The sequence below is a fragment of the Cololabis saira genome, chromosome 4 (genome assembly GCF_033807715.1).
Source record: "Cololabis saira isolate AMF1-May2022 chromosome 4, fColSai1.1, whole genome shotgun sequence".
NCBI lineage: Eukaryota > Metazoa > Chordata > Actinopteri > Beloniformes > Belonidae > Cololabis > Cololabis saira.
The window spans coordinates 12,386,120-12,411,957 of record NC_084590.1 but is presented as its reverse complement, the minus strand read 5'-3'; the positions used below and the strand labels follow the sequence as shown (position 1 = coordinate 12,411,957).

The window sequence follows — 25,838 nt, the reverse complement described above, 5'->3', positions numbered from 1 at the left end:
CTGTAATGGAACGTGACTGTTGATATTTATAAGGGAAAAAAAGAAAAAAAAAAAAAAAAAAAAAACGGCCCATAACGCCAGGCCTCTTGGGGCGCGAGGCCCCATGCGGTCGCACGGTTCGCACACCCCTTGCGGCGGCCCTGTATATATATATATATATATATATATATATATATATATATATATATATATATAAACAAAAAGCCTTTCAATGTTTTGTCTTAAACAATGACAACCATGATAAATAGCTTTTTTGCTTTTAAGCTGAGATCTATAAGGGTCTAAATAGGTATTTAAAAGCAAGCAGTGAGAAAGAGACAGATGTTGTGGAAGAGGCTGCAGAGACTTGTGTCAACGTAAATCACACTTTGCGTGGAATCACCAGGAGGCAGGCAGCGGGGAGAAGTGATTCTGTTTAAGGGCCCGTATTATCTGGAGCCCTCACTGCATATTGTTAGATGCCTTTCTGTTGAAATGGGAGGAGAGAGTTTGGGTCGGAGAGGAGAAAAGACACATTAACAACGGGGATATAAACGTGCGCATGCCTCTGAAAATCTTGAGATATCCTTTGAAGAATGACTACCTTTTTAAAACAGCCTAATTCACTTACAATACACGCGTACACTAACAGATTTGCACGGCAGCAGAGCTGGGTTTAAACCACAACTCAGATTTAATGGTTTTGTATTCAAAATGATTTTCCCAAAAGACCGGCTGTTAAGCTGAATCAAGTGCTAAGCCTGGAAACTCAGCTTTCAGTGAACACATAAAACACTTTTGAAAGAAAGTTGGTCATTCAGAGATGTTTATGGATTTTCTTCACAACAAGTTTTCGGCGGGTTGGCCAGCACGCTGGTATTTGGATTTTGTGATAAAATATGAATCAAAAGAGAAGGAGGGCACCATTATTATAGTGTGGTATTGGGAGCAGTGAGGGGGAGGCATTAACAGGTTGTACGCAGCATGGAGCAGTTAAATCAACTCTGCATCATTTGAAGGGAAGCTTAGCTCGTTTCTAGATGTGTAAAGTGAGATTTATTTATAGTACAGCGTGTGTGTGGCACGTCATAATGCTCTGTAAAAAGAAAACATTAGCTTTGATAGGACCTTATACTTTTACTACACAATTTTTATAGTTGTACATGCAACATTGTCAAATCAGGATGTACCTGATGAAACTTTAGCACCTTTTGTTACAGTTAAGATACAATAAAAGCCCAACAATGGGTGTTATCTTTTCAGATAAAGGCTGTTTTCACATTTTGGTGTTCGTTCATGCTCAAAAGTGTTTTCACTCGAGCCAAAACACTGCACCACGAGTGTCAGCGGTGCCATTGGTCCATAACAGTCTTGGCAGAGCCTCATGTTTCCATGTCAACCAACCTGAAGTGAAGAGCTGAAAGCTACACCGATACAACAACTACGGGTTTTCACCATCATTTCAACCTCAGAGCCAAACTGGTAACTGGAAAAACTGCAGTTGATCAACCGACCACTAGGGTTTTGCTCTCCACAGCTAGAATCCCCGTCAAGGCATATACAGTAATGAGTTTAAGATCTTTACCAAAGTCATTTTGACACTGTAGTCATTATTAAACGTAATAATTGATGCAAGTTTTGATTTGAAATGAGGGTTTGAACCTGCATTTAAATGAAGGACGCTGTGTGTGTTCACACGTTCACACGTTCACACGCTGCGTGTGCAAGGACAAATCCAAGCATGTGCTCACATAATTGCACATAAACACTCTTGGCTTTAGCTTAATTTGAAATTTTATTTTGCAGCTTTGACCATGTAAACCCCAAATACAGAGAAACATATAAAACTCCAGCTTCTCGGGATAGTTCTTATCACCAATGGCTCTGTAAAGCATCTCGGTGTTGTTTAGAGGGTTTTTCTTTTGACTTTTTGTTTTTTAAAGACCAATTTGCAAATCATGTTTGGTTTGCACATGTTATTGATTTTCACTGAGTGCTCAGGGTAGTAAATAATCACAGAGGCGATATTGCTTTCGATGCAAGTTTAGCCTTGTTTACAGACGCAGGGCTGTTTAATTGTACTTCGTGTTTACTGCTCAAAGAGGCTTCATACACAAATGTATTGGATTTTGAAAATGTGTTTAGTTTAAATAGAATGTATTGCTTTGTCTCTGTTTAGTTTGAAATCAGAAACTGCATTATTTGCAATGGATTGTGAGGTATTGTGATACATCCTCTTGTGTTCCACATTAATTCCTCACTCAGTGCAAGGCACCTGTGGTAATGATACATCTTTGAATTAACCCAAGGCCATCTACTGTGTAAACATCATAAAAAACTGTTTTGAAAAGATCACTGTTTTGCCATTTCCACAGTTTATACCTACAGGCATAATCACAAAATATTTCAAATGGTTCCTCAGTTCAAGTCAAGCCACTGTGGGAGCAGATTTTCTTTTACTTCTGACTTAAATAAAGCCCCAAAACCAACCAACTTACTTCCCTTTTCTCAAGGTGTTCTCTACTAAAAGCAAAGTTAGATTGCTATCTTGGTTGATTATCTTTAGGTTTTAAGTCATTGATCGTCTTATCGTCACTGCTGATGTCTTTCCAACAGCTTTTTGTCTCTCACCCCTATATGGCCTTTGAATTTAACATGAGGGAAATTCCTCCTGCAAGGACACCGTAGGTTATTTGTTCATAAAGCCATTTCAACCACAATAGTTAGTGTTGTGACATTATTATAGTTTTCAAGCTAAATCAGGGTTGGGTATAATGATGTTTTCTTAGTCCTAACAAGGTAGATTTTAATCCTAACCCTAACTATTGTGGAAAACATACCTCTGTTCATACACAGTAACCACAACGTGACTATAATATCTGAGTGACACTGAAATAATAACACTCAAGAAATAAAAGCTTGGTCTTGGCTGGACTTCAGAAAATCTTTAATTATCATCGAATGCGAAGGGGTCACACATACAGCTCTGGAAGGTGATGAAGGAGTGACACCAAGAATCAATATTAAAGGTAGTTTTAACAGAGCAGAAATGCTTTAGACAAAATAAGATGTAGTTCTCACAACAAATCTGTGCATCTGCGTGACACAGCTGAAGCCACAACGCTTCAGACACGGTGCTTTGTCCGACTGTACTTACAATGGACTCAATAATGAAGAACAATAACAGCACATTGAAATAACACGTTTTTGACCTCTAAAAGAAACCAAGAAACTGTGCTTGCAAACACCAACCAAGGACAAGGAGAGTGAAAACTAAAGAAAAGAGTGAATAAATTCATAAAAGAAGAGGAAAACATTGCTGTTGCTTGAGCTCCTTCACCTCCTCTTCAACCCCCATGGTTGGGTATTCATAAGTAAGCACTTCATAATTATGTTTGCTCTGTTTTCTGTAGCCTCTAAAATAACCTGCTGGAAATGCTCATATGAGTGGTATTTCAGGGTATGGAAAAGATCTTAGGTGTGATACATATTCATGCCGCCTACAGGGTGCTAATATTGAGGTATCTTATGTGATAGGCACAAAAACAAACAAACTTCAGGGTCACACCGTTTGGAGGTCTCGTTGGTCTGAAGCCATACTACAGAGACTCATTTAAAATCAAAGCAAACATTTACATGTGGAAGATTAGAAAATGCGGATGCTTCCATCAGCAACCAGTTTTACAGAAATACAGTCACCAGCAGAGGAAAGCTAGTGAACATGTAAGATCCCACATGCTTTTCTTTCATGTCTGCGGCGCCACGTTTGAGTGTTGTTCAGAGGTGATGGGCCTTGTCAAACAAACAGATTTTCTTTTTTTGAACATGAGGAAGATGATGTGGGAGGGTATTTTTAGAAGAAGAAGAAATGGCTACTGTGGTAGCTGGAAAACTAAGTCTAAACAGAAAACCATCATATTTAATGGTCTTATGAGTGTCTTCAATGCCTTGTCCTCCAGCCTAACAAAAAATACAGAATCACGACTTTTTCATAAGCTCAGAGTGAATCATCGTCTCTTTTTTCAGATATTGTTGGGTAGGTTTTAGCACTGAAACTACTCTGTCAGGTTTAAGCAAGCGTCATGGTTAGGACCCGTGACGGGCAGTGAGGTTCAAGGCTGGTGAGGCACCAATCAGATTTACAAACAGGAACCCTACAGAGTAGCTTATTTACCATTTGATTGAGATTAATGTTTAAAATCTCTTTACAGATACAAACTGTAGCACCCAAAAAAGCACATTTGATCAAAATAAACATTATTATGGTCTTATCTTTACTTATAAATGAGCTGCTCTTATTTTGAAAGTAAGGTCAGACAAGTGGAAAAAATAAACGGATGGCTGCACTTGACTTATTAACTGTAGCTTGTAGCTTGCTGTCACTAATATGTCACTAATATTGCAACGAGGAGTCGCAGGAAGAAACACTGGGCTCACTACTGCCCCCTACCGTGAGGCAGGAGAACCGCGTGCCTCACTTAGTGCCTCGCGCAGCGCTTTTCATGATTGCTCAGCGCAAGAAACCCGTTACAAAAACCCTACATTATATACATCAAGTGAACTATGGAAACTTAGTACATATAGCAACAGTTTTTGAACATTTTAATAGAGACAGAGAGACAATAATACGGTCCCACTGCATAGCATGCCATCACAGTTAGCAATTGTGCAATCCATGATTAGGCTCTGTCCTCAGTTTTTGAACAGTAAATGTGAAAAATTCAGCGATTTTGAATAAAAAATAATCTAAAACTGGTAAAGTTAGATGGAAAACAATTTTATAGTGCAAATCACTGGATAAATATAACCATTTCATTATTTTCTTTCACTGATGATGATGGTGAGGCACAGCCTCCTCTGCCTCCCCTGACCATTCGGAGAGATCTGCATCAGCAAAAATGCATCAATATGGCTACTTGTTTTTTTCTGGTGGTTTGAACGCAGTGCATGTAAAATATCCAACTTGTTCTTTGGGGAGGGACTTCACCTCATAATGCAGTAAAGACGTAGAACGTTACCTCCACAGATCATAATGACTGTAGACATGGCTGTATCATTACTGTATTAAATGTATGGATTTTAATTAATGTCAGCATGAATGTGCTGTATGCTAAATGCCAGAGAACAGTCTCCTCCTGTATCTGTATGAATGTGAGACAGGCACATAAAGTGCACAGCTGACAGATAATTATGTTCTGCAAGGCAATCAGAAGTGGAATCTCTGCCACCATTAATCTGTGTGCTGAACATGCAGATTAAAGGATTCTTCCTTTTTTTTCAAACATCATAGTTTCGAAATAGATTCTTTACCTTTTGAAATACATCAAAGAAGCTCAGTTTTGTGGTCAGCAATTATATTTCACCCCTCTCCCCAGTGTTTGTAATGGGATTTGCTGGGTTGGCAGCTCTTTCCCTTCATTAGTGCACCTGTCTTCCAAAATGCTTGCAATTAGTTGGGGATCTTCTTAATGGTGGGAAAACTCCACTTGCTCGGGAGACGGAGGGAGTGTGTTGTACTGGACTGAGCTGACATATTGCAGCTTGGCAGCAATTAAGTGGAAGGAACAAAGAAGCTGATACAGAGTCATTTTCCGATGCAGGTTTTCCAGGAAATTGGCAAAGAAAAGGGGGTTTTTGAGCCCAAACAATGGTTTGTCACTTAGATCGCTGTGAGTTCTGCTTAAATGGCTCAGAGTCAAGAGATCTGCAGTGTGACAGAAAAAACAAAACAAAAAAAAACCTCTCTTTAGAGGCCAGGAGAAGAGACCTGGGGCCTGTACTACGAAGCGGGATTTGGGGTTAGCGAGGTAACTTCAGGTTTAACCCTGGGTTTTCAGGACTACGACGGTGGTTCACTTCTTACCGGGGTACATCGCCATGGTAACTTATGCTGAACAGCTAACCTGCTCCGGAGCAGGTTATGTTCGAGATACAGATCGCCGGGTGTAAAAGCACCGCCCACTGACCAATCAGCTCTCTTGGAAAATGGCATGCCCTTTCGAAGAGAATCCAGTGGAGCTCGGTGCGCGGATCGTGAGAGGATCCCTCCGAAGAGAACGCGTATTCAGGGACCGCCAAAACCCCTTTGCTTTCCCTGTATGAACGATCCAAAAAAATAAAAAAAAAAAAGGAAAAAAGGAAAAAAAGAAAAAAGAGGTGGAGGAGAAAATAAAAAATAAATCAATCAATGAATAAATAAAACAAATCATCACCCAAAATCCGATGTACAGTCAATCCAAAACTAATACCAATTAAATAAATAAATCAAGAAGAAATCAAAAAGAAGATGCATTTGTAAGGGGATAGCAAAAAAGGGATTTTCAATTTCGTCCCTCGAACATTCTGAGAAGTCACTTTAAAATACTAAATACCCCCCTCCTGAAAAAATAAAAAATAAAATAAAATAAATAAAAAAACCCAATTCTTTGGTACAGCATCAGCACAAGTTATCGGTCAACAACAATAGTTATAGAACCAATATATACAGGACTGTCTCAGAAAATTAGAATATTGTGATTTTCTGTAATGCAAACACAAAAACTTCATACATTCTGGATTCATTACAAATCAACTGAAATATTGCAAGCCTTTTATTATTTTAATATTGCTGATCATGGTTTACAGTTTAAGATTAAGATTCCCAGAATATTCAAATATATGTTTATATCCCTATGAATTTACGCATTTATACAGTCAGCGATCTTTTGCCAGCTGTCTTTCCTGCATTTTGCAGCTGCAACTGTGTTGCTTTTTGCCTGTATTATATGCCTATACTCATCATATTTCCGTAAAATTATTGTTTGCTCTTCGCTACTGAAATAAGCGGCTCTGACAGCGGACTTCTCCATGCTTGCGATTGGTCATGCGCTGAAAACACTGCCCCTTTTATGTGCACGCGCTCATATCCAGATTGGAGAAACCTGGGTTGATATACCGAGTTGATAACCGCCGTCGTGTGACCGCTTAGCGTGATTGCAATTGTCCGGGTTAGTGAATCTGGATAAGGAAAAGATATCCTGGGTATGTTGAACTTGCTTCGTAGTACAGGCCCCTGGACCAGAAGTGCGTGGAACATATCAAATATTTTAATGCAATCATGACAGGATTGATTTCTGTAACCATTGTATAACGCTGAAGTTTGTTTTGAAATGAACAAATCCATTTGGTGTGTTTGCAGAGGACTTTGTAAAAGACCTTCAGCAAATGGAGCCTCTGGGAACCACAAAATGTGTTGGACTCTGCATTAAAAAGTTCTGGGGTGAAACAAGAGCTGCAGCCTCTTGCAGTTCTGTCAGATCAGCTCTCAGACAAATTGACTTGTACTGTACCTCTGAATCTATTGCTATAGATTCAGCCGCAATCTTTCTGCAGACTGGGATGTTTCCCCTACTCCTCGGTCAATGGGCGGAATATGTGCTCTTCGCCAAATGACCATTCAGCTGTATCAAATCTAAAGGGGATGCCACTATAACTCAGAGCAGCTTCGGCTCATGACACCCCCTGCAGTTACCAGCAGTGGCACCATCGTTGTTGTGACTCAGGAGGAAGTATTGTGTAATAGGAGCGCAGAGGTCAACATTCTCTGATTCAATGTGAAGGAACACTGAGAGCTGCAGACAGCGCTCTGCCAGGTCTGCTGATGGCAGACGGGGGACGCTGCATCGCCATTTGCTTCTTATATGACCTGACCTGCAAGTGTATTCATCTTCAGCTCATTCCCCATCTTCCACAAGTACCCTTTTCTCCACACTTGTCATAGATAGATGGAGAGGTAAATACACAGATACATAACTCAAGCTCAGCGTCATGCAAAGCCTTTTGTTACATTTAAATCTGTAAAAATGACTCAAGGTGCTGCTCATGCGGCTGCTTGCCAGATGATGCCATTAGGGGCCTATTAACTGCGTCTTTATCCAAACGTGGCAGGTAGTCACATAAGATGTGCTGCAGCACTGATTCATCTATGTTCCTCTTAATGTCTACTCTCACACTAAGATTACTTAAGCCCCCTAGCTTTATGGGCAGCGATGCCCTTAAATTTCCCCAAGCCCTAGTAATTATGCAGGCGAGGATTATGAACCATCTGATTGTGTTCCTCAGCAGAAGGTAGAGCATTACGTTTTTAGGGTGTCAGGGAGAGCTCCTCGGGGACCAATATAATTGCTGCTCACACAGGTTTCGAATGTGGGAGCATGTTAAAGGGATTTTCTTTTTGTGCGCCTGACTGCACCAGTAGCCACAGCCTTGTTCAGGCTGTCAGTGCACTGGTGGAGTCTAATATGTAGGTAACATGAGACGTGATCAGGGGTCGGCTCTGCTGCACCAAAAGTCCCTGCACGGCATGTCATTCGCACACATTACTGTCCTTTAAGTAGCTTGTGTTGCCCTTAATTATGTTTTTGCCAAAATACCCGACATTCTAACAAATAACATCACAAGATCAGTATTTTATCTTTCTCTTATGCACCCTGACTGGTGACCCGTCCAGGGTGTACTCCTGAATTTAACTCAAGATAGATGGAATAGGCTCCAGCAGACCCCTGATGGATGGATGGATGGATGGATGGATGGATGGATGGATGGATGGATGGATGGATGGATGGATGGATTATTCAACATATCTATGCAGCTCACTGCCTACATTCTGCTCCACACACAAATGACAATTTGAGTGTTTTCATTGTTGTACTAATTGAAAAAAAAACACACTGGGAAAAACATTCCCATTTTTAGCCAGCACTGACTGTCACTTTGCCACTTACACAAACCACATCTACAGAATGCACCATGAGCTCTTGATTTATACATTAATCCCATACTTCATATCTAACTAAAATATTCCCTGTATGCATGTGAAGTTTCAAAAGATTTCAAGAATAAAGCAACAAACTTCCTTTCAGCTCAACTGGTTACCAGGGTGACAATTCCTGCCTCTTGTACGGTGACATTTGTGAAAATATTTTCCATTAGCAATTTAAAAATGAGAGTAAAAATACATCTACACCTGATAGTAATAAACCAAACCAAACAAAGACTATAATAAAAGAGAGAAAAGAATGTAATAGACTTGTGCCCAAACCCAAACAGTAACTTAAATCAAAGGTAACAATAACCCAAGCAAAACAATCAAACATAACTAAAGTAAAGTTTCACATTGGAATCAAATGAAGGTATATTTTGATCCATAAAAGTTGACTTAGAAATTGGGATCACGTTGAACTATAGATGGCAGATATATAGTCATACATTCATAATTTAATATCTTCTGCTGCTATGTGCTGGCATATATTTTATTGTAAATGTATACTGTATCTTTTGTGTGCATAGTAGTTATTTTATTGGGGTGTATCTTGATTGGGCGTTGGAGTGATTAAGAAAAAAAATTAAATTGAATCGGAATCATTTAGTGAAGGGATTTTGTGATGATGCTTGACTTACCAGGTTGTCAGCTGGTTCTTTTTACCCCGGAGCATCACTGTGTTCAGATCTGTTAGCCGTACTATGGCTTTTCAGAAAAAGTTAAAGGGGACCTATTATGGCATCTAATACCTATTTTAAACAGGCCTAGAATGTCTTAAAAACAAGCTTTTGATTGTTTTTGCTAAATAAATTAGAAATTCAGCCTCTGTCTTTATCATCCCATTCTCTAACCTCATTATCTATGCAGGATTCTGAGTGGGCGGGGCTATGATAATGAGGCTCTGTGCTGATTGGCTGCCTGAATGACGCGATACATTGCTACGAAAAAATGGCGGAAGCTCCTGCCGGCGGAGTTAGTTGTGGGCGTAGTTTCACGCATCGCTCCCGTCGTTACGTAACGACGGGAGCAGAATCTGAACAGCTCGTAGATCCACATCACACTGGATGGATCATCCGGGCGGCTGTACAGACACTGCAGAATTTGGTTGCTTTCCTCCTTCTCTGAGTTGGCAGGCTGAGGGGAGACCACTTTATATATGTTAAAGAAAGAGAAAACGTGTTGTTATGTTATTATAGATATAGAAGGGATCCATTGTTAAAGAGTACATGAGATAAAGATAATAACTTCTTCTGTGTCAGAGAGCATATATTTGGGAGTCTGAAGTAATTACCAACTCAGACACGGACATACTCAACTCTGCCTTTGTGTGTGGGATGCCAGGTCTGGATTGTTTTGTCTTTTTTCTTTGAGTAGTTCAGATTTGCAGGTTGTTGTGACGTCACAAATCCGAATCAGAGTCAAAACATTGAGTCTCGACAGCTTTATAACCAGCCACCTTCAGACCATGAGCCTTTGAAGTGGGTAGAAGTGAGACTAGATTGATTGACACTCTCAGGAAGAGGATGGTGTAGCTGAGTTGAAAGGCTGACTCCCCCCCCTTCTAGCCAGGCGCTGTGGAGGGAATGCCCATGACGTCACAGATGCGACTTCACAGCGGGTTACGCCCACTGAGTGTCAGAAAGACTGAGTGTCAGAAAGACGGAGTTTTAGAAAGACGGAGTGGCAGCGTAGACTTTCAGTTTGAGCAACTGGAAAACATCTAAAATGGGAAAGAGCTGTTGTGTGATTGACTGTACTCATAGATTTAGCAAGAAATCGGAGTTATCGTTTTACAGACTAGCAAAAAATAAGCTTAAAGAGACAAATGGATCACTGCAATTCACAGAAACATCTGGATTCCAAGCACCGAAACGTGGATTTGCAGTTCCCATTTAGTATCAGGTAATGTTGAATTTTTGGGTAACTAACGTTAAACGGTCAAATCAGAAAGTTCGGTGTCCTCATCACTTTAATTTCACCAACAAATCCTGCCTTGAAGTCGAACCAAGCGTCAAGACTTTTGTATTCCTTCAAGCTTTGCTTCGTGTATTTCCCCGGCGTAGTAATTAAGTACATATAAATATCAGGAAACTGGATTCATGGCCAAATATTAATGTCCATGGACCACTGGTTCTTGGGGTAACTGTACGGGTCACTGTCAAGTCCAACTGCCTTTAATTTAAGCCCATAATCAGCTGTTATCCCATCTTTTCCACAGTTTCCCTACTAGGGGTGGGTATTGGGAAGGACCTCACGATACGATACGCATCACGATACTTGAGCCACGATACGATACACATTGCGATATCCCGATTATGCGATATCCCGATTATTATATTCTACATAGTTCACCGAAAAATTTAAAAATGCATTACACATCTTAAAATCCAAGTTGTACATATGTACATCAGATGATAGTGATGGATCTTAAAATCTGAGTTGCACGTTCATCAGATTATAGTGACAATTCATGGGACAAACTGAGTCAAAACAATGTTTTATTATAACTATACAAGCTAAAGTTACAACATATTTGTATATGTTTTTCATATTATTTACATCATATGAAATTAACATTAAATTTAGTATGAGGTTGCTTTAATTATGTGGCAAATGATAATAAACACAAGAAAGATGGTACTAAAACCAAGGACAGGCGCAGTGATCAGTCAGTATAGATATAAATCCATAAATAAATAAACCTCTGTCCATTATTTTAAATTTTTTAAGGACAGGCAATTGTGTTATATAAAAAATAAATTATAAAATGAAATAAAACGTGAAATAAAACCTGAGCTCAGTGCAGGGCCCTCCCAGGGTTGGTAGTGAGTGGCAATGCCCAGGACTGTCACTTAGGTAGGAGCACTGGGTGATATAATGGGAAAAAGATCGGGGATAAAAAAATAAATAAATAACAAAAATTAAAAAAAAATCGATATTCAAATTTTGTATATCGATATCGAATCGTCTGGAAAAGTATTGCGATATATTGCCATATCGATATTTTTGCCCACCCCTATTCCCTACTAGTTGCAGACATTTTTGCCACTCAGTGCGAGTAAGAGAGCTGGGCCTGTAATGCAAAAGTAAACCGAGGCCAACCCTTTGACATCATCAGCAGGTTAAATGCCAGAGTGATTACATTACACCTCATCTTCAATGCATTATTAACAACATGGATCTTGGGCATGACCTACATTAGAGGTTTTACAAAAAACATAATCACTCGGTGAATACTGTGAAAGGTCACGCTCAATGAGATAAAAGGATAAATATTTCAGCTCCCACAAGTTTCTTTTCTCTCTACAGTGACTACTACAGCTGTAAAAGTATTCACATTCCCACTTGAAGCCCAAACCCGGAGCGTGCCATCACCTTCAACGTTTCCTTGAGTTTCTGGTGATGTCCACCAGAAACTCCACGCCACGCTTCCAGTCAGACATGGAATAGGGAAATCTGTAAAGTGCAAATTACAGCAGTTTCCTTCCTACTGGCCAGAAGTAAAAATGAACTCCTCCTTGTCAAGCTCTCTGGGATCAATTGAGCGACAGCTGTGATGATAAAAGGCATCCGGCAGAAGGTTTTGATAGCTTCACTTTGGGAGTGAACTCACTATTAGTGTAAACTTGCCAAGAATATCAGCTCCAGGCTGCCATATTAGTCACCCCAAGCAGATCGGAGGGTGGGGTTCATTATGCTGCAACTATGGCTGAGTTTAATAGACAATTTTTGAGCCTGTGCTTGTATAAAATCATAAGAACAACATATATTTATTAGAATTACCCCTCATCAGTATTTAAAACACTATTTTGGGTTCAAACAGGAAACAACCTGCTACTCTGTGTGTAAAGCCCCAGAGACGAACTGGAGTTGTGGCTGATTCACCCAGAAACACCTCCAGGCTGCCCATGTTATTCTGGTACAGCTCTGCAGCCCCGGCTCAGGCTGGAAATTCTTCACAGGCATCAGCGTATTCTTGAAATGGTGTAGGTCGCGGCCGTGTTTATGTGTGTGCGTGTTTGTGTGTGTGTGTGTGCGTGTGTGTGTGTGTGTAAGCGGCAGGGGAAGAGAGGTAATATTACAGGGCGATTGCCTATAAACCCACAACCTTCTCCTGTCCTCTGGCAATGAAGATCTCCCCGAGGCGGGTTAGCAGGTAGTGTTGAGAGCCCGTTTTGGCTGAAAGTTTGGGGATCATAACAGAAGGAGTTTTATGATTTGTTTGCTTGCTTTTGAACAAACAATTGGGCTGATTTGAAAGTTGTGCATTTAAAACTCAATCAGTCTTTTTATTAAATAACTGTTGAGATAATGTAGCTGTAGAAATTGAAGCGGTCTGTACTAGAAACATATGCATATCCTAAGTTTTAAAGGAGGCATATTCTGAAAAAAATAAAGACTGTGAGCTTGCTGGTGCACATTTGGGTGCCTGAAGTGACAGTTGACTTAAGGATTTTAAACAATCTCATTATTTCATTTTATTGAATTCTTTTAGTCTTTGGTAACTCTAAAGGAGCTCTGAAAGCAGATAACTACCCGTCAGTTTATTGGTCGCCCTGCCTGTAAAGCCTCCTGGCATGCCTACGGACCTGAACCTGAGGAAAACAAAGTAAAAGAAAAACATACTGATGCAATGATAAGCCCCATGATGTAAGACAGAAGGCTAAACTTCATCCAAATCCAATTTCTTAAACATTCCTTAAACAAGTCCGAAAATACCATACCTACACATCCATCCATCCATCCATCCATCCATCCATCCATCCATCCATCCATCCATCCATCCATCCATCCATCCATCCATCCATCCATCCATCAATCCATCCATCCATCCATCCCTCTAACTGAAAGCAGGCCCTTGCTCAGTTTGATGTCTGGTTTCTCAATCACTCGATCTTTTTTGTTTGCGTCCGTCTCTTGAGTGCATTTTCTCGATGAAAATGCACGCAGGCGACGGAACCTTTTCAACCCATTAAAGTCATTTTGGAGGCTGCCAGAGGGTTGTGCGCAGAGTCGGCCGCGGTGAGTAAGTCAAACTCTGACAGTGATAAGGGAAGGACCACAGTGTGAGGCAAATAAATTGCTCTTTGGTCTTAACCTGTGCCAAGCTTTTTTTAAATCACCATCCATCCCCCCAGTTGCCTTGCGTTGTCATGGCAACCGATGGGCAGGCTGTGCTCAGCACAGTGTGGTTTTGGTCTTTAGAAAAGGAAAAAAAAAACAAAAACACAAACAGGAGTAAAAAGAAAGACTGTGACAAGAAGACGCTGAGGGGCAGGGATGTCAGCCTGAGTGTATCTGTGCCACGAGTATGCAAATCATCCTGCCTGTGTGAGGCCTGCGCTCCACACATCACTCACGTCTCCTGCTATGTCGTCGTGCAAGTACACACAGAAGGCAATTAGATCGTGTACCTCCCAGAATGTATGACGGTGTCAGGAGATTATCGGTGTAAAATTTTTCAAATAAATCACCTAAGAGATAATTATCTCATATGATTGTCATTAAGTCTCTGACATTTCCTTATAGTATAATGAAATACTAACATTAAACTCAATGTGCTTGTAGCCAGGTGATCATCGACTAAATGGGTAATTATGATTTAAATGGCTGACTGGGCGCTCCGAGGACTCGACGGTGACCTAGCTTGATGATTGTTCTTGTAAAAGGGCACGGCGCGCTCCGCGGCGCGGCCCTCATTGAGTTGTCAGGAGCTGTAGGGGATGCAGCCTGCCTTTCTGCCCACCTCCTCCATCCAAGGGATCGATCACACCACCGCCTCCCCCCTAGAGAAACCCAACCACCACAGCTCCTCCAATTACTGCTGATGGGCCACATCTTTCCATCAGAGTAGGTGTCGGAGCCATGCGGCGCCTTTGAGAGCCGGGGACGGGCAAAGGCAGAAGGGATAAAGTGGCAAGCTTGAAGCGGAAAGAGAGGCAGAGAAAGAAAAGGGGGAAAGACGGAGAGGGGATGTGTTGACAAGCGTGCACAGCTGGTGAAACCTTCCATGTCAAAGTTTGCCAAGACGGATGTTGAACTTAGACCCGTGCGTGCATTATTAATATTGACCACTTACATGAGAATAAAGGAGCATTTACTCACCAACTGACATTCTTGAATTAATTATAGTGCGATGTTGAAAGGGCATGGCGAATTCTCTTTCATGGCAAACCTGGCAATTTTCACTCTGATGAAAGATGTCCTCAATCATTATCTCACGCATTCTCTTACTGTATGCAGAAGACTGCTTAAGTTTGGTAGATTTGCTCTGTATTCTCCACAGGAGGACATGCATGTGTTCATTAACGATCATTCATATCCTCGTACAGAAATATTGCCATAATGCAGATAGAGATGCATATAGAGATGTGCAAACAGATTGAAAACCGGAAAATCTGGGATGTTTATGCAATGGTGTGAGGCAAAGTTCCCACTCCCACAGTTTCTTTCTCTGCTCCTGCTCTCCCACAGTGCACTTGCTAACTTTTTATATTTCTCTTTGCCTCGAGGAAGTGAACCTGTATGTGGACTGAATGTTGTAATAAGCCAAAAAACAGTCCATGTTTTTATAGCACCTTACTCATCTCCCAGGCGTAGGCTGAATTGTAAAGGTGCATAACTGAGAGGCATCTGCCGCTTCCCAAATGTACATTACGTTTTGTTTAGCAGATGTTTTTATCCGAAGCGACTAACACAAAAGAGGAACGCAATCACGGCAAAAAGAAGAGAGAGAGAAGGAAAGAAGGACTGACACTTAATATATTTGCAAAAATGGATCCCTCGCAAAACATCATCAAGAAGGCTTTTGTTTTGCACAGTTTTGCACTATTAATCTAGATTTATTCTCATCTGATTTCTTCTTGCAAGACAGCACCCATGTGAAGAATAATGTCTTGCCGTGGATTTGATGAACAAGCTTGCAAAAACAGCGTGCGTGATAATCGGTGCAGGTCCACCCCTTCTCTGATGACTTCTATTAGCAGATTTGAAGTTGATCAGTATCCACAGCGCTCTCTGGTTTCCCTCCCTTTATCCTCCATCTTCATCTTCGGTCCATCCATCACTGTCGGAGGCAATAGCTGACACAGTCGCAGCGGTCAGCGAGTGGAGTCTGCTGCGCTGCAAAAAGGCAAAAAAAGAAAGGAAGTGTGTGAAAGTGTGCATCCTCCCTCGCACATACACTTGCGTGATTACATGTTTGGTTTCTTGCCGCAGAGCAGAACATGACAGAAAAGTGGCGGAAGAGTTTTACAGCTGGCTGCTGTCTGGGCTTTCTGCTCTGACTACATCAAGTCGTGAACGGCTTCACGAGAGCAGAGCAAATTCTAACGTCACATCAAATTCCCAACAGACAGGATGACACAACACTTAGAGGCTTCATCTCAAATTTGCATCACATCTCATCACAGAAAATAAATACAAAAATTGTATATGCTTTGACCAATTTTCAAATCACCACTGCACTCAAGCTACTTGTAGTTATTGCAAAGGGGGAAAAAAATAGTTTGGCCTGAGAAAGTAGCCTACTGAGCATTACCTCTAGGCTTTTCACGGTGTTCCCTTATTCATGATGAGGTGAAGGCTGTTGGATTTTTGCATGGATGAGAACAGAAGCGATATTAAGGGATCAAATCTCCCCCTCTTGTTTGGAGCAGCATCTTCTGTCAGTGGATCAGGTCAACGATGCTGCCCCCAAATCACGGCTTAAATGAGCCCCAGTTTTACCGTAGCCCCTCATAGTGAGGAGACATATTGACGTTTATGGATATAAATGATTAATATCAGTCTAAAAAACAACATGTTAGTGAAATTTTTAATACTTTGTAATCTACAGTGTCTTCACCCCTGACGGTCACTTAGCTTGAAGTAGTTCATGATTCTCTACTTCCAGGAATCCTTGATTTCATTGTATTTTGGGAATCGTGGTTCGGCTTTTTTACCCCTCTTGTCTGTCTCCAGGCATTTTGGAAATGTTTGTTTAATGTTTTTGCTCACACTCTTTTAGTTCATAAATCTTTTCAACTCTTCCTTTGCCGCCCTGTTGTAGCTGCAGCCGCGGCAATTTAATAATGGCGCTCCACAAACAGCGTTTTGTACATGTGGTAACATCATTGGTGGTAGAGTGATGTATGGCTTCCTGTCATAAAGGAGGAGCAGGTATTCAGTCATTTATCATAATTATGTCAAAGCAAAGCACAACATGTTTTTTTTGGGTGTTTGTGTGACACAGTATATTGTAGAACTCATCGTTTCTGCGTTGACGTTTCCCGAATTTCTCTTGATGCGATCTCTCATATTTCAGCTTACATGTCATCAGTGCTCATCTTTGATGTATCTGCCTTTCTGCCAGCTGCAAACAGCTAACCCTGCAGCTGGCTTTTCCTCGCTCGGGTTCTCAATAGCACTCCCGTTCTCTGCCATTTGCTTTTGTTGCTGTAATTTGGTGCCGCACAGCTTGTGTTATATTGCAGAGCTCAAGGTGAGTATCTGAAAGTCAGCTGGACCTACATAAAGGCCGTTCCCCCAGGTTTTGGAGATAATTACCTTCTCCCTTTATGAGAACCCTATTGAATTTAGATTACGCCAAAAACAAACCTCCGACAAAGGCACGCTTCGCTGGATGGCATCTTGTCAATAGGCTGTTAATGCGCCCGGTCCTTTTTGTTTTTCCACGCGTGGCATCATCTGGTCCCCCTCCACGACCGCAGCGGCTACCCGTAGGCGACGGCCACGACCACAGCGGCAGACGAAGGCCGCCGAGGAAGTCTCATCAATAATGGAGAGCAGCAACTGAGGGAGTCATGCAGAGGAATTGCAGTAAAGTGAGAAAGAAGTGCAGCTGGTGCGTTTGCCTCATTTCTACCAAACTGACATGTTGCCATTCTCTGTCTCTCTCTCAGAGAGAGACAGAGGGAGAAAGAGAGAGAGAGAACGTGCATGAAAAGCTAACGGCTGAATAACTTAGAAATTGTCATTTGGCTACGTGCCTAGCAATTTGTCAGAGGTTAATGGGCATTTCTTTCCCTGCCGTTGTTTCTCTGCAGAGCAGGGCAATTAAAATGAGAATAATTTCTTTAGATTTGTCTTTTTATTATTTAAAGACCATTCAAATGATTGACAGCTTACATAACACCATGTGTGAACTATCCTAATTTTATGAGGCCTGGGCCAGCTGCACGGTTACAGTCCAACACCACGAAAGCGAAAATCAAATTTCTTCTTCCTGTGAAGCTGCACGGAGCTTATCCTCAGAACAGACGCGCACAATGATTATCTCTCGCGACAGCTGTCCAGATGCAAGCTGAGAAATCTGTCACAGTCAGAGGCCCTGACAATGACCCTCTGGTTGTTCTAGTATGGCAGCGTCTCCTCCCAGCTGCCATCCTGCTCATTCCCCGTCTTCAATGGCCCTCATTGTGTCGGGAAGAGGAGGCCCATTCTTACTCACATCTCTCGTGCTCTTGTTTCTCCAGGGACCGGCCCCGAGGACCTGAAAAACTGTTGTGAGACGTCGCATGTCACGCGTGACACGGCTTCCTTCTCTGACCGACTGACTGGAGCCGCACACGTCTCTGCCCCCCAAAGGGCAGCAATCTCGGGCGGGGCTCAAGATAAGGACTTGTGACTGTACCCGACGGCTCAGACGCGAGCGGGGAGGACGGGAATACGGCGGAGGAGGGGCCTGTGCTTGTTGGGGACAGGCAGAACGCTGTTTGTGAGTATTGCTTTGTTCCCTCTGTTGTGGGAGTTGGAGTGGGCGGGAGAGGGGGGTCATTTCCATCTCACCCGTTTGATGATTTTTTTTATTTTTTTTTGTCACACCAAAAATGAAAGGAGCTCATAACTCCAGCGAACGATGTCGAGTCTATTGATTTCTTTGTTGGGAGCAGTGGAAATCTATCGAGGCGTTTTTCAAACGGATCAGGATAGTTTTATTATCTGTGTAAACTCTCAAGCTGACCTTGACAATTTTCAGCTCTCGCTTAAAAGCTCCACACACAACAGTGAAGGCTGTTCCTTTTTCATGCGGGGGTGGGTTACATTTAAAACTCTGAGCATGAAAGAAAAGGGTTAAAGGTAAAATTGTGAAGCTGTTCCTCTTAATTTTTCTACATCACAGCCTCCTTCTTTTTACATTTCTTCCCGTCCAGTAGAAGTTCAGCTTTCCCCAGAATAGACAGCAGAGGAATTAGGCGGAAGATATGGGGCAAAATGATCTGACAGATCCACTTACCTCTGCTGCCTGCGATCCCCCCGGCCTCTGAAATTATAAGAGATTGATATATATGTTGGCTCGGAGAGCGAGCACGGGGAGAAAGACGGGGAAGCGAAGATCTGAGAGCCGAGGAGCCAGTGCTGCTGATGACAACGCTCCAGAAACAGTCTTAAGGTGGAAAGGCGGTAAATGATTATATCAAAAAGCTGCAGGGGGAGAGACAGAGTAAAATATGTTGAGGTTTTAAATCGCTCCGTTGTCTCCTCATTTTACCAGAGAAAATACTGAAATCATCTTAGCGGCAAGTGGATCTCGACTTTATGGCATCAATTTGTCTTTTGTGTGCTGTAAAGAGACTGGTGAGATCCAGATCTATAGGACATCTATAAAACATACGTAAATCCCAGTGTCCTTGGACATCAACACCAGTTAACCTCCGTAGCTCATCATAAGACAAAGTCAAGATAACAAGCATAAAAGGCTTTTATAAAAGGATTGCCACTGAATTGAAAGCTATGCTTTTGTTAAACATCTGATAAAGTTCTTGAATGTACCTTTACAGCAAGCATTCACGGTCACTGTGGCTTACTGATTTTAACTATCTCTGACATTTCCTTTCACCCATGTAAGAAGTGCAATCAGTCATCAGTATTTCTATGAATCCCCTGTGGAGGCTTTTGATTTATTGCAGATACACCACTCTTGAGTAGAAGCATGAATATCAACGCACCTAATATAAAAGGGATGTACTGAAGTGTAGTAGCTATTGTAAGATCAGATCTGAACAATGTAACCAACAACAAGACATGCAAGGTGTGAATGTTGTACTTGAAAAAGCAGTCGGACTCACTGTAAAAACAGTAGTATAAGCAGATATTTGGCGCTGAGTCATGTGAGTAGGGGTGGGTATTGGGAAGGACCTCACGATACGATACGCATCACGATACTTGAGCCAAGATACGATACAAATTGCGATATCCCGATTATGCGATATATCCCGATATTCTACATAGTTCACCGGCAAAATTTAAAAATGCATTACACATCTTAAAATCCAAGTTGTATATATGTACATCAGATGATAGTGATAATTCATTGGACAGACTGAGTCAAAACAATGTAATTCAAACTTTCCATTTAATTATGCAACATATTTGCATGAAAAAACAGAAAACACACAATGAAAAGTGCAGTGTGTGCATTATTCTTAGATACAAAATACTCAAAATAAAATGCAGTGTCTCACCCACACTGAAATCACAAAATAAAGTGCAGCTAGGGGTGGGCAAAAATATTGATACGGCAATATATCGCGATACATACATTGAATATCGATATCGTATCGGGAGACTATGTATCGCGATATATTGCCGTATCAATATTTTTGCCCACCCCTACATGTGAGTATAGAAAGTCTGTTTGCTTGGGTTTCGTGATGCTCTGAGGGCAAAGTTAAATAGTTAAGTTACGTGATTAAAACATGAAAATCAGTGCAGACATGCAGCAAGAATCAGTCATTTACAATCATTTCTCAGGTCACCCTGGACTTACAAACCGTTGCCCGTCCCCTCTTAATCCCCGCTTGACAAGTGCGAGTCATTATGACTATATGAACACATATGGTGCAGATGATTGTGCACTTTTAAAAATGACAGCGTGGGTGTGGGTGGTGAGGAAGTGTTTACTTCCCCATGACTTCAGCACCCACACCCTGGGTGGGGTTGGTGAAAGGGCCTTTCTGTGTGGAGTTTGCATGTTCTCCACGTGTTCCCTTGGGTAGTAATGTGAGCTACTCTCACAAAAACAGGCAACGGTCTTGGGCTACACATGCCCCCTCTGGAAGATGGGGTGGGGAGGATCCGGCCGGAATAACGTGATCCTTCCACGCGCTACGTCCGGCCAGAGAAACCCCACCCTGTCTGGTGAAAAGAAGGGGCTGCTCACTCCTCAGGGAGTACACTGAAGTCTCAAGGAGACTTCAGTGCAGGGCCTCCCGGGGTTGGGAGAGGATGGCAATGCCCAGGACTAACTTAGGTAGGAGCACTGAGTGATAAAAATGGGAAAAAAAATCTGCGATTAAAAATATTAACAAAAAAAAAAAAATGACAGCGTGGCTGAGTCCAGCTATGGTCTTAAGTTTGCAGAAAATCTAGAACCACTGTCTGTGGAAAAAGTGTAAATATCTAAAATCTCAAACATTCTTAAGTCACAATTACAGATCTGGTTCCAATGGGGATTTTTTTCCCAAGTTGTCTCCAACATATGAATTCAAACAGATCCTCTTTTTGTAGCACATTACTTTATAAAACTGGAAGCAGCTACTTAGGTTATAATTTTATCTATAAATACTTTATAAATGAAAGGCTTGCTATTATTGTTATCATTAAATAACAATGCCCTAATTTTTTTCTGATTTTACAGAATTTATTTGCTCTAGATTTTTAAAGATATCCAGGTAGATATTTAAAGACATTTAGAGATATTTACTTTGCATGCCTCGTGCAAGTTGTAGTCAGAGAGAGTTTAATAACAATTAATAGCAGCCCTACTGTACCCTACTTTTTTTGAAGTCTGTGGCTCCGAGGAGTGAAAAGCACTCTGAAGTTTGAGACTGCTCTTGGTTTTATCGTTACCTCGCACAAGTCAATTATTACACTGCATTAAATGTTTGCTCTTGCAATATTAATGCAGACAGTCTTGGATGTCGTAGCTGCCAGGCACACTGTTTACCCTGGTGTACATCTAACGTGAAACAAACGCAGCACTTCTTCACGTCTTTGTGATCTTAGCTTTATTTACAGTCTCTCCACCGAGCTCGGAGCAAAAAAAAGAATCTGTTATGTAATAACTTAGATTGCATTCAGAACCTCTTTAATTGGTGGGAGCTGGATTCATACTAACTAATCAACATGGCAGTTTCTCATCATAGGCTCATACATGGCCTTGATTGCTGCCAGGGCGAAATTAACTCTTTCCGTCTGGAGGGATGTGCAGAAACTCTCACACCCTCGTGCTGGTATTCCAACACACACATGCACGTATATGCAGATGAGCCCGGTCTGTTCCCTCTGGCTGTCTCTGTGGAGCTGTCACACACGCTGCGTCTTGGAGCACCAGCAGGCTGGGAATGACTTGAATTAAACTGAGAGGATGTCCTTTCCAGATCTACGGAGGACCGCGGAGACACATCCGCCTAGAGAGAGAGAGAGAGAGAAAGAGACGGTGGGGGAGAGAGAGAGTCAGAACAAGAGGGTAAGAGATGAATGGGGAGAGGAAAAGAGCAGTGGTTGGAGAATCGGGGGTTGAGAAAAGTGGAAGTTATTTAAAAAGAGAGAGAGATAGAGAGAAAGTTGCCTGGGAGAAAGAAGGATGGAAGATGATTTGGGAGACGAGGACACCGGAGTCAGAATAAGGGAAAGAAGATAAAATTGCACTCGTGTGGTTGTGTGTGTGCTCATGGCTGAACAGAGAAGTAAATAGAGAAAAGATGAAAGCGAGAGCTTAAAGAAACTCAGCTCACCATCACTTTCATTTCTGACCGAACGTGATAAAGAAGACGGAAAACAAATCAAAAGAAACATATAACCTAGATGAATGCTTGTTGTAATAAGACGTGTCATTTGTTAAAGCTAATCTTAACACCTTTTATGTACCGAGATTGCAGCATTAATTAGCTCATAACACTTCAGTTGTGTTTGTGTAATCTTGTTACTGGTGACAGCATGTGCCCCTGCTTCTCACCAGAAGACAGCTGGCAGCTACTGCAGATCCCTGGGTGGGAATAAGTGGGCACATATAATGGATAGATGGATAGATGCTTACATGTTAATTAATTGGCACTTTCAGAAATGATTATGATATCAATCTTAAATCTATAAATGTGTTGTTATAGATGTGTTTCTGATGAATTATTGGATAAACAATGATAATTTAATTGTGAAAATAATCAGTTATACTGTATACATATATACATATATAGCAGTTTTTAGCTTTAGCTTAGGCTTGGTGGTTAAATCCCTTTCACGACAATGACCAAAATGTACAGTTTTTTGGTCGTTCTTTGCTGTAAAGCTTTACACAGTTTTTGCCCAACCAAGACAGGGTCCAAAATTTTTTCAGGTGTTATTTGTGGATATAAGGAACAACACTTCCTAAAACTAATCAAATATTCCCTAAAAGAAAATCAAAACTGAAATGATAACATGAAAAAAGAGCAATATGCAAGATGTGTTGCCATCTAGTTTTTTAAATTCCAGACAATGGCACTTGCTATGCACGTTGCATTTTTCACTGTAAGTCAATAAAAACACGATATCCTTATTTGCAAGCAATTTTATGCCATTTGTAATTTTTTTCCGATAATCAAATTGTGTTTCTGCGTATGATTACCCATTATCACTGTAATCCTAAAGAAAGGTTTGTCTCTATTTGTTATTCTGAGATTCGTGGGTATCCATGTTCAAGACTGATTTAATCTAAATGAATTTGCTCCTTTATTATGAGCATGTTTCATTTTAGTGCACACTTGAGTTGCATCTTAAAGTAGAATATGAAAATACAAGTAAGAAACACTATGGCGATCAATTATGTACTCAACACCATAGTTTTTCCTGTTTTCTATGTTTCCTGCCAAAAAAAGAGAAAAGAAAAGAAGAAAAAAAAATCTAAAACAAAAGCAGGTACATAGTGTGCTATTATCTACCTAAGAGTCCGGTGTGTAAACAGTTGCGCAAAACAGAGCACTGCAGTTTGCTTAAAACAGAATACAATAATGTACATCCCTGACAAAGCCTGCAGGTTTATATTGAATAAGCAATCGTTTTCTCCTGCAAATGCCACCGCCAGGCATTTTTATTAACAGTAAGTGCGTTTCCCATTTTGCTCCTTAGTCCCGGGGCTCTCTACAGCCCTGGATGACAAACATGCTAGAGGCCAGGTCTTTTTGCAGAACAAGAAATTGGAGCATAAATTATTGAGTGAGAATTTGCCCCACCTCCTTCCCTCCCAAAAAGTGCCCATTATATATAGCTCTTTTCTTTTTCCCCTTTTTTTTTAATTCTAGCAAACTAAGCAATTCTGGAAGTTGGTGCCTAAATCTCAGCTCGATCATACGGGCTGAGCTTTTTACACGTACAGTAATACCTCGCAGTGCTGCTTCTCCCCTCCGTTGCACAAGCTCTTTGTTCCACCACGGCGCGAACCTGCGATGCAGGAACTCTACAGTCGACGGATTCTCATTTCAATTTTAAAGCCTTAGCTGCTGAGTCATTCCCAGATTAATGATGCATTTCAAAACATGACACACAATCATTGTGTGCTATTACTTACTTGGAGGGAAAAGATAATAACACACACATTTGGTAGTTTTAGAAAGGACTTAAATGCATCAATATTTACTTGGCTTTCCAACCCGACACAACAAATACAGCTTTTGGCCGTTTTCTCTAGTGATGAATCAAACATATACATACGCATGAAAAACATACATTTCTGTGGTAATAAAAACAAAACCACTGAAAATAGTCCACCGGAGCTCCTTGCAACTGTACACAGCAGGGATTTTAAAACGTACAGCTCCTGTACAAGGAAACATTTTCTCAGATTTATATAATCTTCTATTGAGGACAGAAGAAAAGTTGTGCTGTGATGCAACTGTGTGCAACTTCCCTCTTATGAGAAATGACTTTTAACAGCTCCCTCTGAAACAGTGAGGTAATCGGTGCAGAGAAAGCTGGTTTTTGGAGTGTAAAGAGGATGTGCAGCACAATTACTACGACAAATTCACAAGCCTGTGCACAAGACTTGAAGGCAGAGTCTGCCCACAGGTATCTGGATGCCGTGAGCCCCTTGAAAGCTTTGCCTTGATAGATCTGCAAGGGCCTTGCAACCTCCTGGGGAATTTGGGAAGTTGGTGTTTGGCGGTCTGATGAGACTAACGCGGACAACATGGAGCCACGAGTGCACAGAAGAGGACACGAACACGGGCAAAAGTATGGACATGTTTTTCGAGCACAAACAAATCGGGGGATCCCAGAGGCTTTTAAAGAGCCTAAGTCACCCTGAAGCCCATCAGACCACATCAGTGTTTCAGTGCGTTAAAGTGTGTCACCAAATGGACCGAGGCAAATGCAGCCAGCACCAGTTAACAAGGTGACGGCTGCAACTGCAGCACAACTCCCTCCAACCACATTTACGCCATGTCTATACCAAGGAAGTAAAAGGGGACATGCCAGCCTCGTCTCACCATGCAGCTATAGAGCTGCAAAGACCCGTCCAAGGAAGTTCTTTTCCAGGCACCGCAACACTGAACCTGGAAGAAGGTGTTTGGAGCTGTGAGGTCTAAATGATGGTGCAGCTCGCTCTGACTGAAATGGCCTTCTCTGAGTGATTACTGAACAAAATCAAGCTATGTGTCAAATGGTGCCACTGTTCCCGGCTGGCATCCATCCTGTCAGTGCTGCAAGAGCAACAATTCAAGGAGAAATAAGACACCACACGCACACACACACAAAATGAAACTATTACAGTGACAAGCAGCACACTCTCTTCCCTTTAAAAAAAAACAACAGAAAAACAATGTCACTGAAATCCAAATCCCTCCAATCACTAAGGGCACAATCACGCTTATCAAGTTGTACCCTGCTGTGCAGAGGCACATTTGACCTTCCCTTCCAATACCCCCGCTGGCCCCCGCTCACTCAATCACATCTGAGCATGATTACAGCTCGTATATAGGTCTTCACATGAATACGTTAACCGGCTGTTCATTCACATTGGACGTTTATGCCGTCTCAGAGAATCAGCTCAATGGAAAACAGCGCAGAAAACACACCGGTGTAG

The 25,838-nt window shown here is 41.5% G+C and overlaps 1 protein-coding gene and 1 long non-coding RNA gene across 7 annotated transcripts in view; one reads left to right on the top strand and one right to left on the bottom strand.

Moving 5' to 3' along the window:
* Positions 1 to 25,838, top strand: part of b3gat1a (beta-1,3-glucuronyltransferase 1 (glucuronosyltransferase P) a) — a 110,171-nt gene that overhangs the window by 27,662 nt on the left and 56,671 nt on the right. For 5 of the 6 annotated variants that reach the window (XM_061718884.1, XM_061718886.1, XM_061718885.1 and 2 more), the window contains exon 2: positions 18,256 to 18,497. The gene's annotated coding sequence lies outside the window, so the exon portion shown is untranslated. Of the gene's footprint in view, positions 1 to 18,236; positions 18,498 to 25,838 lie in introns of those variants that run through there. The other variant, XM_061718882.1, reaches the window with a different exon arrangement.
* Positions 15,226 to 18,405, bottom strand: LOC133441515 (uncharacterized). Its single transcript, XR_009782482.1, has 3 exons — positions 18,231 to 18,405; positions 17,378 to 17,572; positions 15,226 to 15,901 (listed from the first exon to the last, which is right to left on the bottom strand). It is a non-coding gene; the product is annotated as an uncharacterized LOC133441515 (long non-coding RNA).